General features: G+C 44.4%; 1 long non-coding RNA gene across 1 annotated transcript in view; it reads left to right on the plus strand.

Annotated features, from left to right (window-relative positions):
- Positions 1-4827: 4827 nt before the first annotated feature.
- LOC112988948 (uncharacterized) overlaps positions 4828-16340 on the plus strand; it is a 57921-nt gene continuing 46408 nt past the window's right edge. Inside the window, exon 1 of the long non-coding RNA XR_003260665.2 lies at positions 4828-4918. This is a non-coding gene — a long non-coding RNA (uncharacterized LOC112988948). The remainder of the gene's footprint in view (positions 4919-16340) is intronic.

The following is a 16340-nucleotide window of genomic DNA, read 5'->3' on the forward strand; positions in this document are numbered from 1 at the left end:
CCAAGAGTGAAAGTGAATTTGCTGGAGAGTTTGAAGAAAGGGCATCCTCACTTCAGTGCATTTTTAAGTGTTGAATCAATATGCAAGTGTTCACATGCCAGGAACAACATTTTCTTCCACCAGTTTTACTCCCTTTTATAAGGTGATTGTGCTTACACCTGAGCCCTGAATGGTTCTCTTGAAGCACCATCTCTTTGTCCAGATTCTGTTCTGTTCCCTCCCACAGAATAAATCCTGGGTGACTGCTGCAGAGGGGAGTTACTCTAAATTTACATTCGGGCAATAGCTGAGAGAGGAATTTGGCTATCAGCTCTGCCAATACTACTGCTCCAGCCAGCGTTGTCCTAGGTACAGCACATGCATCCTTGGTGTTGTCAGTCCCAGCCTGTGCCCCTGAGAGCTGGTGGCTTGGGAAGGCAGGAAATACTGGTCTCCCATCAGTGCCGTCTGTGAGGAGCCGCTTGTGCCAAGTGAGTACAAGTCTGGCAGTTAAGAAGGGAACAGAGCAGGCAGAAAAGAGGCAGAGAGACGAGGAGTGAGTGAAGTCATGAGCGGCTTCCTAGTCAACTCGCTTCCTCCAGCCCTGCTTCCCACTTGTACTGGGGAAGGAATAGCATGGGGAATCACCCTTTGGAAAAAGAATATTTGTGTAGCTGTGGGTTCTTTTTTCTAAACATCAGCTTATGAGATTGATTCTGTCCTGTGGTGTAAATTGGGAAAGAGATTGGAGAAAGTCAGTGGAATCACTCTACTGCAAAGCAACTGCCAGAAGAGAACCAGGCCCCAAAGACTGCCTTGCTGTAGCAAGGTAAAATGCCCTTTCAAAATCTGTGTGGTCTTTATGGGAAAGGAGGAACTGAACAAACCCACTGGAAATCAGCAAGGGTGTTGTAATGTTTTTTGGAAAGCCAGTTTCAAAAACCAGTTACTGCCTCTCTCTACTGGCAGCTGCTTCCTGTGCCATGACATTCTGGGAGGTGGTGGTGACTGACTGATGTAACCACGGCTGGGGAGAGTCACTTGCTCAAGGTGCTGAGGCTGGCAGGCAGCCAGAGAAATTTGCTAAGGCCGGGTTTTCTCACAGTGGATTCACTATCCCTGTGCACGTACCTATAACTAGGTCAGGTGTTTGGCACAGCCACGTTCCAAGCTGATTAAATGGGGTGGTGGAATTACACAAGCTAAAAAAAGAAGGAAGGGGAGAAAAAGGAAGAAGATTTTGTTCTTGTCGCACATGAATGCAGATCTGATACGTCTCTTGGCGTGCTTTGTTTTTATAACAATATTGTAATTAATAATGATGTTGGTTCGTTGAAGCCATCTGTTCTTTGTGTTAATGGTGGGAAGCGCTGGGGAGAGGATGAGGAGAGGCCTAGTCATTTTTTTGCTAGATCACCACCTTTAAGTTATTGTGACAGACTTCTAAAAGGATCTCTTTGTATGAACCGGAATATAATGCTCAGCTGGGCTCTTAAATTCTGGCTCTGTTGAGAAGAGAGATTCTTTCATATTGATTGTCATTTTGTATGCAGTTCAGGCACTGACTGGTAGAAAATCTGGGCCAAAAGAGATATCATTAGGTATTTATGGAGGTTTGGTTGGCTCAGCAGTCATTTTTTCCATTGTCATGCTGTGACAGTAGTACATTACATACACCCTCAGGAGACATCCTTCTACTTCCACAACAATAAAGGACTTTTTCTGACTCATCTTCAGTTAAAAAAAAACAGTAAATATAATTAGCAACAGGCAGATATACTGTACTTAGTTCTCAGAGCCCACTGGGATAGTTCTTATTAAAATATATGCTGATGGCTGCTCACCCCATGCTTAAATGTCCTAAAGTTTTCTTCCAGCTGCATTCCTGATTATACTTAGATGTTTTAACAGTCTAGTGATGTTGTAGGCCATTTCTAGTTTGAGCCATTTCTAGTCATTTAATGCTGGGATTGTCTTTCATACACACAGTGGAGCCCTGGCCAAACTCACAGCTCACAAGACAGTGCAATAGGAACGGCTCTGCTGTGCCAGTTCCAAGGTCCACTTAGCTCTTTATCCTGCCTCTGACAGTGGCCTGCAGCAGATACTGGGGGAAGGAGCATGAGAAACAGAGCAAGTCCAGACTGATCCTGCCCCAGTGTGCCTTCCTGGCTCCCAGCACAACTATCCTCACTTACCAAAGAATGGGTAAAGAGGGGACTGTTATCTTAGTCCTTCCCTTCCCCAGTCTCCCAAGGTCCCCCACTGTGCAGTGGCCCTTGTTTCTTTTCCTTCTCTTGGCTCAGCATGGGAGCAAGAGCAGACCCAGGCCTGCTCTATTCACTTCAATTACACATGGTCACATGAGGATTTCTAGGTTAAATGTGTCCTGGCCCCCCTCAGTATTTCCCTTATGTAAGCATGATGGAGCTGGGAGCAGGTGGTATGCATCTGGGCTCTGCTATCTGCCAGGTGGGTGTTCCCTGATGCTGCAAGGGATAGTCCACACCATCCTAGTTAGGGGCTGTCTTGCATCCAGCGTGTGCCATTGGAGCAATGCAAAGCCAGGAGCCAGCATTTGGGTCCATATTTCACCTCAGGGCAAAGGCTGACACCAGTCACATGGCTACGAGCAAGCCAGCTGCAAGATTAGTATGGGTTTGTTTATTTATTTATTTTAACCTGTGACTAAGATGGGGGAGTATTTGCATGCGAGCCGCTCCTCCCAGAAAAGTACTGTTTATATTTCAGTCTCCTGAGTAGACTCAGATCTGAAGTGCTCATAACCCTGCAATGGCATGTAGGCTCTGCTGGCATGTCCTCACATAACCTAGCATTCGCGCTGCTGGACGGAGTGTGGGCTGGTTGTTTGCTCATCTCAAGCTTAAATGGTCTAGAGTTTTCCTCTGTATTCCTGATTGCTGAGCTCAAAGGGATGGAGGAGAGGATGAGCAAGCTTTCTTCTGAAAGTGGCAAGGCACTGCATAGGGCTGTACCTGGGGTTACACTTAAGAAAAACGTGACAGTGTGGGTGGAGTGGTGGCTCTGTATCCATAGACAGTGTTGCAGGGCTCACCTGTACAGCATGTGTTTAGCGCAGTCACGAGTAACACAAGTGTGTGTAAGCAAGTCAGTACTTGCTGCCATGTGACCAAAAGGAGAGATGCTTTCAGAGGCATGCAAGAGTGGCATGAAAAAGCAAGTCAGCTGGAGTATCCTTAGCTTGTAGGGCATCTGTAAGCTAGCAGGCACGAGCAATGTAGTGCATAGAAACTCCTCAGATACTGGACAGGAGTATGTTTCCATTACCTCTACCTAATTTCACCTGTGTAAGCTACTCATTTCTTTGAGATATGTAACTCAAGACCCTGGCTCTGGACACACATAGTCTTTGGGGAAGAGCAGAACCAGCTCAGCCAGCTTTAATGGAAAGTCATCGTTTCCCAAAGTGCAGAGAATGCAGAGGGCAAGGGCCAATGCAAAGAACTAGCAGAGAGAGAGATATAGAAAGCCTAGGTGTTTAAATAGCACTTGCCTAGGTTGAGGAATGGTGGCTGGAGAACTAATGATGTATGTGGACATATGATTTCATATTCTTGAGGAAATTTGGAGAATCCTGTCCCCATATGTCATCAGTTGCTGAAACAAGTCTCCTGGAATACAAAAAGTCGGTCTGTCTCTCCTCCTTGTCCTACAGCAGTATAAGTAGCACGACCTCATCTGAATTTTGTGATAAATAAATGAGTAATCCTGCCTCCAAGGCTATCTGGGACTTACGCACTACATTCTTGCTCCAGGCTTGTACCACAGGACAGTATCATACAATGGCTGGGATGGAGATTTCCTCTGTGTGGCATGGTATGGCATGTTCCGTGGTCACAGCGTTTTCTGCAGGGTGAAGAATGTGGTGAGACTCCTCTCCAGCCTTCGATCTTGGGCATTTTCCTTCTTAGCACTTTCTAAATCTTCAGTGAATGGCCTGGCCAGCTAATGATCAGGATAAGTCCTGTTGGCCTTCCATCAGCAAACTAAAATCTGGGTGTCCAGCAACACATGGGCTGAAACTTCTTTTTTGCTCTCGTGGCATGGACTAGAAAATAGGAAGACACCAATGCCAGCTCAAGTGCAGTATGTGCTGAGCGTGGTGCTTATGGAATTACCTCATTTCCAATGGGGGTCTGCAGGCTCCAAGCCATCTATGCCCTCCTGTTTTGCACTTCTTAAACTGTATCTTCAGTGGAAAGTAACCAAGGGAGAGGAAAAACAGCTTTCTAACTGTTTTGAGATTGGCATTTTGTTGGTGAAGAAAGACATAGACATTGGTAGCGCTCAGAGGTGCTGACTGAGTCAGGTTTGGTCTCAGTACACCAGTGGGGCTATCTCCAAAGGAGGCAGTGAAACCCGTGTAAAGCCAGTGTAAATGAGATTAGGCTCAGGGGGTTCTGTTCTGTAAATGAGCAATTGTGTTTTGTATTGAGTTCAGTGGGAGGCAAAGGTGTGTCACTCTTTGGGTGAATGGCTTTTTTGCTGCTACTTTAGCACAACGGAGAAGCCTTCCTGAATGAGTTGAATATCTGCACCTTGTCTGATTTACCTCCTTCTGGCTTGTGCCAACATACAGCCTGGAGTCAGCAAGCTTTCTTCCTGTCTAGATTGCTGTTTTCATTTGGTTGAAACATGCAAAATATCTTTCAGAGAGAAGGAGCGGGGTTAGGAAGAGGAAACTGTGCTTGACTTAGTTTGCATTATTGAATTCTAACTGGCTGGGTTGGGTGATTTGCTCTCTCAAGGTCCACAGGCTCAGTGGTTTCAGATTTCAGCCCAGTGCAGCATCAATAAATTCATTCTTCCAGAGTTGCTTTCACCCCATCCCTCCCTATCTCTCCAGGAAAGTAAGGTTGTTTAGTGGCAACATGAGTCAAGGGTGCAGTCTTACCAGGTGAGAGAACTTTTACTTTTTCTTGTCCTTCCTGTGCAAGCACACAGGAACAGCTATTTTCTTTCCGCAACAGGCACTTTGAGTTGGTTAGAGACCCAATGTTTTGAAGTGTCTAACCTGCTCTTACAGGGGTTTGGCTGTCTGTACCTCAAACTGGAGTCAAAGGCAGTTGCAAGTGCTCAGTACATCACAGGACTGGCTCACTCTTTATTTCTCCCTCTGGCCCCACTAGCTTGGGAGGAGCCCCATTCAGTTGCGATAGATTTAGAGGATGTGCTTTTACTGACAATGCCAAAGGAAAATTTGAAGCGTCTGATGAGTGTTTGTGTCTTAAAGCTGCTCTGTGGTACTGGAGAACAATTATTAAAATGAATAAATGAATGGCCTGAAATAAAATTCAGGAAAGAAAACAGTTCAACAGGGCAAGCTACAAACATAGCTGTCATCCTGGTTTGGTTCATTTCGGGTGAGTATCACAAAGTCAGAATTCAGTGACATTCAAAGCCTTTTTCTAAGGGTAAAGGGACATAAAATGAGATCTAATTTGTTTTTCATGGGGCACCGCATTCTGTCATTCTTTATTTTTTGGCAAGAAACTATGGGTAATTTATGTCAGTGTCATCAAAGACACATTCATGTTACTCTCACAACTGTGACCTTGTATTCAGCTAAAAGTGTTATAGTGGGTGACCAGTAAGGTGCTCAGCTTACGTCCACAGGGCAGATTTTCCAAGCAGCAGCTATGTTGGCCGGGCTACCTGCCATGCTGTCTGGCTATGTCTCTGCCAAGTAATTCTGGGAAAGTCTGGGCAGTGATGCGGCAGACCAGTAACAAGGGAGGTGAATTCCTGGAAGACGCGTACCAAGAGCATCAACCCATAGTGCAGCACGCTGTGGGATGTGCTACTGTAGGGACAACTAGAACGTGGGATGATGGGTCAAACCAGTCACACCAGCACACTACGGTGGACTGTGCATGCAGCAGGCAACTACCTCACTGATCCAGTCTCGGAAAATTGGCTGCCTTGACTGGGAGGAAACAGCTTAGCTGGGACAGCTTTCACTCAGAATTAGCACTGAGCTGGCCAGGCATAAATTGCATTTAAAGCTAGTCCTGCCAGCTGCATTACCAACAAAGCAATAATTGTCTCAAGAACAAAGCTCAGGTTCACACACTTAAGCCCTACCTGACATAAGGTAAACTTTTCCCTAGGGCTGGTACTACAGTATTTGCTGTATTGGAATGTTGTCTTTTCCATTTGACTGCTGTGTGATCATATTATAATATGATCTTGTCTTGCTACTCTTGACAGGACTAAACTTGGATCAAACTGTGTAAAGAGATAACTGTGGCCTTGGTCACTCTAGGGTGAAACCAAAGTAAGTTACTGGATGCCAAATGAGTTATTCCATATTTATTTCAGAGTAACAAGATTAGAATCTGGCATTCAAATTATGTTATTTCTCTAATCAACTGGCTCATGTTTATAAATTCATGCATTGGTCAAAATGATCCAGTTTATGCCAGAACACAATCCCAGCACTTTGAAAACATCGACTGTATGTATTGGCACTTTTCATATTTGCTAACTGCAAGGCAAACAAGTTTTGTATTGGGACATCAAAATCTGTTTCAGCAACTGGATGCATGACAAAGCCATGTTATAATCTGGATACTGATTACTGCATTGAAACATGTTGGTTCAGCATGGGGTAGATTTGGACGTGTAGTTAGATAAACTTTTTAGTGGCCGATGGCCTGATTTCAGCATGGAGAAGGTTTCAGCCTATTTGTGCTAATTAAGGAAATAACGGTGGGAACTCCTTTACACTGTAAATATAACAAGAGCTCAGGGAATATCATTGCTTCTCAGTGCTTTTTATAACAGCTAGTTTATCTTGAAGTAGAGATGCAGCTTTGTGTCTTAACTGTATCTCAAAATGGCTGAAGCTTGTTTGGGTCTTGTCCAAACCTTGTGTTTTTACCTGTTTCTGGGGGATGGATTGAATAGAGTTAGGTCACAAATACATTAGCATTTTATCTGTTTTGGGGGTTGGCAACGCAGGGTTAGATTCTCTTCCTTGATTGTATTTATTTGTAGTGTCGACAGGAGCTGGTCACCAACAAATAAACAGAAGCCTGTGCTCATGCTTGGCTAGAAGAACTTTCATGGTATTCAAAATAACAATTTTGTCCAACAGTAACACTTTTTTATTCAGGCAGTATTTCGGCTATGTAGTGCTGCTTTTAACATATTTCTATATTCAGGTTCCTGAGAAGGCTGAAATGTTGATAACTCTGTTAAATCTTTTCTGTTACACTGAGCCAGCTGTAGTGATTTTACCTTTGCTCTTGGTCAAAGCCAGGTTTTCCATCATTCCTGTATTACATTCTATTATCTTTTTGTTCCTTTTTTGAACATAAGAAAATGCAAAATGAGTTTCTTCTGTGTGCTTACATTTCCTCTTACTTTAATGCCAAAAAGGGCACATTATTATTAATGACACAGGTATGCCTTGAAGCCCTTGATGTTCTCCAAAGGGATTCACAGCCCAAACATAAATGACAAACAAAAATGGGAGAAATTAAGTACCTTTATTTGCATTTTATGGACAGGGAGCTGAGGTACCCACAATTAAATGGGTACTTAATTCTTTCTTACTTACAGGCCATACAAAGAAGTCTTCAGCAAAGCTAAAAATAGACCCCGGATCAGCAGCACTCTGTTCTCCACTCAGCTCAGGGCATGATTCTGCTCACCAGCCCCAGCAGTGTCCAGTCCAGGGCAGCCTTACATCTACATGCCCCCCCCCCCCCAACCTCTCTTCACTCAGACCAGTAGCCTAGGACTTTCCCAGCACCTTCACTAGGCCTCCCCTGTTCTCCTATTCCTTATGTGAGGTGCTCCCCAGAGCAGCTGGCCTTTTGCCCCTTCCTCTTTACTAAAAGGAGAAAGGATTCCTGCTAAATTGACACCTGCAGTGCAGAACTTGTGGTGGTTGCTTCCTTTGACTAGTGAAAAGCATGGGCTCTACTGACCAGAATAGGGGCTGCTGAGAAACAACTACCATGTGCAGGAGATCTTTGCAGATCTTCCCCAAGTGCCAGTCCATGGGAATAGTCTGGCAGCTCTTACAGGTTCTAGGTGGAGTCAGTTTTAACGTGACTTACCTTCCTTAGCATTTTGAAGTCTGGTAAAACATGATGCATAATGACACTGATTCTGCCTTTGCAAGCAGGAGACAGCCTTTATGCAGAAGTGTCTCATCTTGAGCCTCACCTCAATGCATAGTGCTTATTCAGATTTAACCACGAAAACGAGGACTGGCTAAGTAATGCCTCCAGTTGAGAGAATCCACTGAAGCTCATTATAACAACCTTAATGACTTCCAATTTAGCTGTGTCTTTGATACCAGAGTGCAGAGTTAATTATGGAAGTGCTAAATACTATTATTATTTGATCATTTGCAACAGGGTGGGGGTGAGACCTGGTCAGTCTTTTCCCCATCTGGCCTGGACAAGAATGAGGGTTGTCCCACTTCCCTCCACCTCTCTCAGAGGCTTGCCAAGGAAAGACTGTGCAGGCAGGGTGGAGCTAGGAGTCTGTTCCCTCTTCCAGCTGTGGCAGCCTTGGTTGCTCCTTCGTTTCAGTGATGTCAGGAGGTGGTTCCTATGTGCAACAGGAACTTTGGTGCACATGCAGCAGACTGGGAGAAAACTGTCCACACTCCACCCTTCCAGCCTCCATCTTATCAACAGAGGAAGCAAACATGCTGTGTCTCTCTCCCACTTGATTTGCTATTTTTTCCCTCAGTTTATTCTGTCTCTCTTGCCCTTTTTATTTCTTTTGGTTGTTTTTCCCCTCCATGCTCTCTCTTTAGCTGTTTGATCTCAGCTGGGCTCCACAAGTGAAAGTGCTCTCTTTGCTTGTACAGGATTTTCTGTTCCTCTGTGTTGGCTGCTCCAACTCTGAGGACAAGGAGTGGGGCATTCAGAGCGTTGCTTTCAGTGAGGTCTTGGACCAGATAATCTGAGGTCCCTTCTAGTCTCAGTTAGTCTATGATTTGGGGGCCGAGGCTCACCAGCAACATTCTTCCAACCTTGGAAAGTACTAACCCTTTTACCTTGAAAAACTGAGGAGTTTTTGAGGGAACAGCGATAACTTATGAAGTCAGCAGTTTGCTGCCAGACTTTTGTCTGGGTACTAACAGACCACATCATCTGCTAAAACTCTCTATGCTGCCAGTGTCCGTATGGCAAAGCTGCAGCTACCAACCCTTGCAGGTCCCCCCCGAATCATGGATAAAACAGAGCACGTTTTATTAATCTGACTGACACAGAGCCTGCAAACAGCTCTGCTCCCTGACTATGCCAGCCTATGCTAAGAGAAACCTGTGCAGGGGTGATTCATACTCAGATGATTACTTGACCCAAAGGAGGGCTCGATGATGCACTGAGGCTGGGACACACCAGCAGTGATTATAAAATGATTCACTGCCTGGGCTCTGCCATTCAAAACATTCTGTGTATTGCATAGGCAGGACCATTCACAGACACTGCAATAAGGAAGTGATATCTGCACCTTTAGCTGCCACGTTCCTGCCCTACCTTTCAGCTGCTGCCTCTGGCGTGGCGTTTATCTCCCATGTTGACACTAGGAAGGTTTGCTGGCAGAGGGCAGCTCCGTGACACTGCCATGTGACTAGAACCAGGCACCTCCTGCTGATAACGTCCATCTTCATCCAAGGGGGCTTGGCCAAATGTGGAGTGCACCCAGGCATCCCAGTGTTCCCACACCACCATCCAATGCAGTGTGTGCATCATCAGACATGAACACTAAACTGAGGGACAGCTGGGAACTCAAGGTCAAAGTCCTTTAATTCTCTGTGTTCCAGCCTGTAATTTGTACATCATTTTTCAAAATCCTCATAAATTTCTTGCACTAATGTTCCCACTTCCATTTATCCTACTGTCAGAAACCTGGATCTCACACAGCCTGAGTGCTTTTGTGCTTCCTTTAGGGAGGGGCACATGAGCCTGCTGTCTCTCTTCATTCTCCAGGGTGCTCCCTGTACTTTTCTTCTTCCTGTTCCGCCCACCTCTTTGTCCTTCACCCTTCCTCTCCTTTCCTGCAGATTTTCCCCTGCCAGATACGCGCACTCATATGGTTTCACCAAAGTGGTCCGAGTGCACTGAATACACTTATCTTCTGCCAAATGCTTCCCAAAGTGCTGATATTGCTGCACACAGAAATCAGGGAAGTCCTCAACACCTGGGAAGTACCATTTCTCCTGATCCGGGAATTGATATACTGTTTGTGGCAGTTTGGTGGAGGCCCTGGTAAGATCTGAGACATGGAAAGTTTACTTATTTTGGCTGGGACTCACAAACGTGTTGGGGCTAATAATGCACACGGTTTGTGTTGTGCTTTCCCTGAAGCTAAGTTGAGCAACATGTTAGTTAACAAGTTAGTCATTACTCACAGCTCCTAAGCCTCATGTTTTGCCAGTGACAAAGCAGTACAACACTCTCCACATTTTCTTGTAGTGTAATGGCCAAGTTCCAACAGAGGGGAATTATGCGCCATCCACTGATGCTTCTTCTTGCAGTTCTACCTGGATTTTTCTCAAATTTAAGTCTCCAACTGTCATGCACTGTTACCAGTATCCTATATGTCTAAATAACTAGGTGAACTATCTCTGAAAAGTAATCTATGCAATGAATTTAGCCCTTTTTTCCTGTGCGTGAACTATCTTCAAACTGTCCTTCGGATGTATTTTATGTACAGTATTATTATTTGTGCTTTGTCTAAACATATGCTAGCCTATGGATTCTCTGTGTGCTCTTGGATATAACTGTGGTTTTAAGTACCCACCACTGGTTATTCATAGTGTGCATTTAGTCATTTAACAAACATGGTATTAGTTCTGCTCTCTAAGTGGATGACTAATACTCTTATAAATAGGAGGAATGTGATCTGAAAGGTCACGTGAATGTTCCCAGTGTGAACATATCCACAAACTATGAGACTTCTCATTCCAGGAGCATGCTTGCAAAAAAATAAAAAGCTCATTATTAGGAAAAAGAAAAGGAGTTCAAAACCTATTCAAGCAATTTCTTTGCTCTAGTTCAAACAAATATTGGAAACAGATTTTTGCCATGTTTGCTTTTGTCTGCAATCTCTCCTGACCTATTTGGGAACATAGAAATTGCCCTTTTGGAACAGTCCTGATATATCTCCCATGGCAGTGCCCTCCCTTGGAACATAACAAGACCTAAATGTTTCACAAGTAGATATAAGAAACATTTGTTAAATTTCTTTCTAATCACTTCTACATCCCAGTGGAAAGCAGGACAATTCCTAGCACTGGAATCCAAAGAAATTAAGCAGAAGGCATAATGCAGGTTTCTGCACTGTCTGTAAACTTCTAGGTTTCCGTAGCTTAGTGCTGTAAAGAGAAGATGCTGTGATGTCTAGGCTATTGAAGAGAAATGGGTTGTGTTTCCTTTTAGATGGGATCACACTGCAGAACAGCAGCCATGGTACTATGTCACAGTAATGGGCTCTCACATAGGAAAGGTTTCTGCAGCTGCTCCACAGGCTGCATTGCTAACACAGCTTTCCAAAAGGTCAGATTTCTCTGTCAGAGAATGCAGGAGATAAGCTGTGCAGGCACCCTTGTCTTTTTGTTTTTATCAAGTGAAAACAAAATTACTGAATGTCGCTGCTGTCCCGCCATCAAAAGGTTTGGTTTATATTCACAGAAGAAAGGAAGGGTGGACTGGTGGTTAAGATTCTGGTCTGGGTTTCAGGAAATCTAGCTTTATTTCCTGGCTGTGCCACAGACTCACTTGGGGTATGTCTGTATTGCATGTTTAGCCTGGGTCAGAGCCCGGTCTGTCTTCATGTGCTGCCCACTCGGGCAATTAAAGTCCTCAGCTGGCCTATGGCATCTTCTTGGTAGTGTTAGAAACCTTCCTTGGTCTCTGAAGAGTGGTCTGGCATGCTGGGCCTGGGGACATGAGGCCTTGTGCGATGTCCACATGACGAAAGGTTGGGCTGTTTGATGTTGACACAGAAATGCCAGCGCTGTGAGGCTCCTCTTCTGCTTGCTGTGGTGTGAAGTCAAAATAAAGCCCTCCAACTGGGGAAACAGGCAGCTATAGCACCATTTCCTCCCCTTTCTAAGACTCATGTATGCCCAGATGACACCAGAGGTTTAAGCAAACCTGATGGGCTTTCTGCCAGTGGAGCAAAGCAGCGGTGAAACACTCCTGTGGGCAGGTACAGTTCTCAGCTGGGAGGTGGTGCTGACTGCATGAACTCCTCTCCTCTGGTCCTTTTCAAAGTCAGATATGTTAGTTTAAGCCATCTGTAGCTGAAGTTAACTTGTTTGACTTTACACTGAAACAAAGTGGAGGAGAGGCCTTATGTGTCTGGCTCAGGTCCCAGCAGAAATGTGTCCTGATTTGATCAAAGCAGAGTCAGGTTGGTTGGGCCAAAGCCCAAGGCACAGGCCTAGGTCACATATGGATATAATGGCTATGTTTGCGCTAATAAACTAGGCAGGGACAGGAACTGCTCTCTGGCCCTGTGGCTGAATAACACTGCTCTGGCCGTGGTGATACAGATGAACTCTCTTGCCTCCAAAACCATGTGGCCACAAACAAACTACCTATTGGGAACAATCTCTGGCCCCTGCTAACTCCTGAACTGTGCTGGGAACTGTTTAGGAGAGTGCTAGTTGGCCTGGACCAAAACTGTCTGGACTGTGCTAACAGTTGAATGTATGGATGGTAGAGTTGCTGTGTTTGTGCCCTGGTTTACCAGTTTGATCTACTAGTCTAGATGCAGCCAGTCTGTCAGGTGTTGGGCAAGTTACCTAGTGTCTTATATGAGAAGGACAAGACTCCTCTAACTTCATTTCCAGCCTTTGTTCCTCTGTGCCCTCTCTAACATGGGGATAACACTGTCTTCTTATCTACGTACCAGTGAGACACCAACAGAATAGGATAGATTGAAAAAGTGGAGAGTGTCACTGGTGAAAGTCCAGATTCACTTGGGTGATTTATAGAAATTTGACTTAGTGAAGAGTCAGGCTTATTGTATGCACATGCCATAAAGATGGTATTCCCAGTCTTACAGACTATCATATTCTGCCCGTGTCTATTATACAATTACAGAAATGCATTAGCATTAAAATACATGGATGAAAAGCAGCTGATTGTATTTCATATCTCCTCCTGCCAACATTTATCTTGACATTAGGTTGCAGATTATTCTTCGTATGGTTAGAAAAGACAGTTAAGGATATGGGTCTCCCCAAGCAGTCTATACACAATCAGAGATTTGATGATTATACATGTCGTTTGTTTCTGAACACATGGCATGTTTCTTAAATACAGCATTCTCAGGGGTTTGTTTTCAGTGGAAGAGGGCATGTACAAATGATACTTGGCTGAGAAGTGCATATGCAGGGCTTATAAAATAGCGTGCATGCTTGTGTATGAGTGCATAAATAAAACAGGGTAAGGGCAACTACAGTGTATTATTTACCTACTAGCTGAGAGTTATCTGCCTGCCTTGGGGACGCCTGGCTCTTGTCTCCCTGACTTTGTTCCTGGAGAAAATATTGGAGTGAAGAATTTTGTTTGAAGGTGCTCTCCTATGGCTAAGATTGGGGGACTGACTGGTAAATTATTTTGGGTGCACTGAGATTCGTTTGTGGGTGTATCTGGATTTCTTTGCTTCCTCGGCTGGTAGCAGGAACATTTTTCTTATGGTAAGCAGGTGGTAGTGGCAGGATCTGGCCTTGTACATGGCTACTGGCTAGTCGACAATGGACAGTGATTTAAACACAGAAGAAAAGATGGGAAGAAGGGCATGGGTAGTGCAATTACATCTGATAAGGATCAGCATGACACTACATGTGCTGTATATATTATGCATTTGAAATCTATACACATATATGCATAGTCAAGATGTGGAATCAGGTTCTTCCACAGAACTACCACAATTACATAAAGAAGTGAAATAAGATTTTGTGTACTCTGGTGCTGGGAGTCAGAGCCTCCTCTCTGGCTGCATATGGGAGAAGAGCATGTTAAGCGTGAGCAGCATAAATGCTCTGTTCATAACTCGCGTGGCTGACCCCTGTGTAGCACCTCACTGCAGCACCTTCCCACACCAGCTGGGTATAAGAACCAGGCATCACAACTAGTCGAAAGGAAACTGAGTCACAACAGATCCTGAGTATGATCCTCAGAGCTGATGATTGGGAAAATGCATCTAAATGTTCCAGATAGATCTATTTTCAGTGCTGTTCAAATCTAACTCTGTGCTTGGACAAGTACAGGCCTGGTTCTGCCTGTTGCAGGGCAGCTGCGTTTCTAAAATAGGAACCATTTTGCAAAGGAGGAAGAGCAGCACCTACCAGCCTCCAGGGCTGCCACCTCTCTCCTGGGGCTTGAGAAAAACAGAAAGAAAGCCCAGAAAGCTTTTTCCTTTTCCAAAGAACAGAACAAGATTTCCTTCAAAGCAGAAATAGGACGAATTTGGCAGCATTCTTACAATGGTGAATTTAAATGCCAGAGAGTAGAATTTCCACATGCATTTCCCTTTTTACACCTTTCTTTTTCATCTTCTTCATGAATCTGTGTCAGTTTTTAAAGAACTTATTTTGGGGGGAGGGAAAGGTGATAGAACAAGTGATGCGCTTATTCAGCGCTGAAAGAAGATATTCATACTGCCAGAGATAAAACTGTAGAAAAATGTGTCAGTATAGCAGATGATAGTTCTCCTCTCTTAATGCCTCTCATGAAGCATCAAGGTGTATGTGTTTCTCAAAGGGGCTGTACATCTCAGAAGTACCCTATGGGCTGCATGTTGAAATGGTTGCCATGGCAGTGACTGAGTCTAAGTTAGAAAGCATGATTAGCCAGAGTTGGCCTAAATAGCTGAAGGGAAGGAAAAAAGACAAAAAGATAAAAAAGGCCAAGGACTCTCTGTTATCATTTCTAATACAGACCCATCAGCATTAGACTGTGCCAGGAGGAAGCGGCGCTGAGGGACTCGCAGGAGCACGCTCTGCACCCTAGTCCCAGGTAGGGTAGGGCTGGTTGTTAGCGCGTGGGAGCATTGCTTAGCTTTCAGTGACCTAGAGGGAGCATTCACAGCACCCTCACAGCTAATGAGTGCCACAGCAGCACTGCAGAGAGAGAAACTGGGGCACAGAGAGGATGAAAGACTTGCCCAAAGTGACACAGTGAACTGCTGGCCTAGGTGGGGTGTTAACTCATGAACTCCCTATCCCTAGAGCCATTCCAGTTCTTTTAGCCCAGTAACCTGCGTCTGCCTAAAGCACTCCTCTGAAAGGCATCCTGTCTTCATGCGAAGCCTAGAAGTGGAGAATGCAGCCTTCCTTTGTTAGTTCATTGCAGTGGTTAATCATGCTCACTTTTTTTTTTTCTTTTTAAAGGCACCTTATATCTAATTTAAATGTGTCTGGTATTAGCTTTCAGCCTCTGGTGCATGCTGTGATGTTCTCAGCTATGTTTAAAAAAAATATATATCACTTTTTGAGATCATGTGATTTTTTTGCTGCAAAGGTTTCTTATGCACTAGAGTCACTCTTGAGCTTGTTTCTAAAGAACTGAAGAAGCAGAACTCTTTCTGTCTAAGGGTCTTCTTTTAGCTCTTAGGGTAAAGTGGGAAACTAAGGCGAAGATTTCTCAATACCCGTCTGGATGGAAAAACATCCTTTCTAGGAGCTGTTGAATGCTACATTAGGGGCCAGACTTTTGGCCAGTGTAAAAAGAAATAGAAGAGATTTATGCAAGCTGAGAATATGCAGGTAGGTGTTTGCAGGATCAGAAGCTGTTAGCCCGATTCTCTTCTCTTGTAGATTTTTAAAACGGAGAAGTTTGATTTACATTAGCCTTGAGTGAGATTAGATACGAATCTAATCAGGCCAATCTAGAACATTAGGTCACTTATAAGGAAGTTTTTCTCCTCTCATGTCCTAAGGGATCAGTAGGTTCCTTCTTTAAAAGGAGTACAAACCAGCGTTACTTACTGTGGCTAATGAGAGTCTGTGTTGGCTGGCGGAGGTGGGGTGAGAGGGATCATATGGCCTGCACATTAGGAGGAGAAGGGAAAAAAAAAACATACGAGACACCTACTGTGCTACAGCTGAGATTGTTTTTTTGCTGTTGTTTGCAGGAGTCTCTTCCACTTCTTGCACCTCCTAAATCCTGGTCATCCAGGTTTGAGAACTGGGACTATCTTCTTTGGTACCAAGCCAACAATAGGTTTTTTAGCACCAGCAGCCATTCGTATTTTACATTAGTGTTCTGCTCTGTTCCTTTCAAGCAATAATCATAAATAACAGCTTTCATTCCTAGAGCACCTGTCATCTCAGG

Source organism: Dromaius novaehollandiae, chromosome 3, assembly GCF_036370855.1.
Source record: "Dromaius novaehollandiae isolate bDroNov1 chromosome 3, bDroNov1.hap1, whole genome shotgun sequence".
NCBI lineage: Eukaryota > Metazoa > Chordata > Aves > Casuariiformes > Dromaiidae > Dromaius > Dromaius novaehollandiae.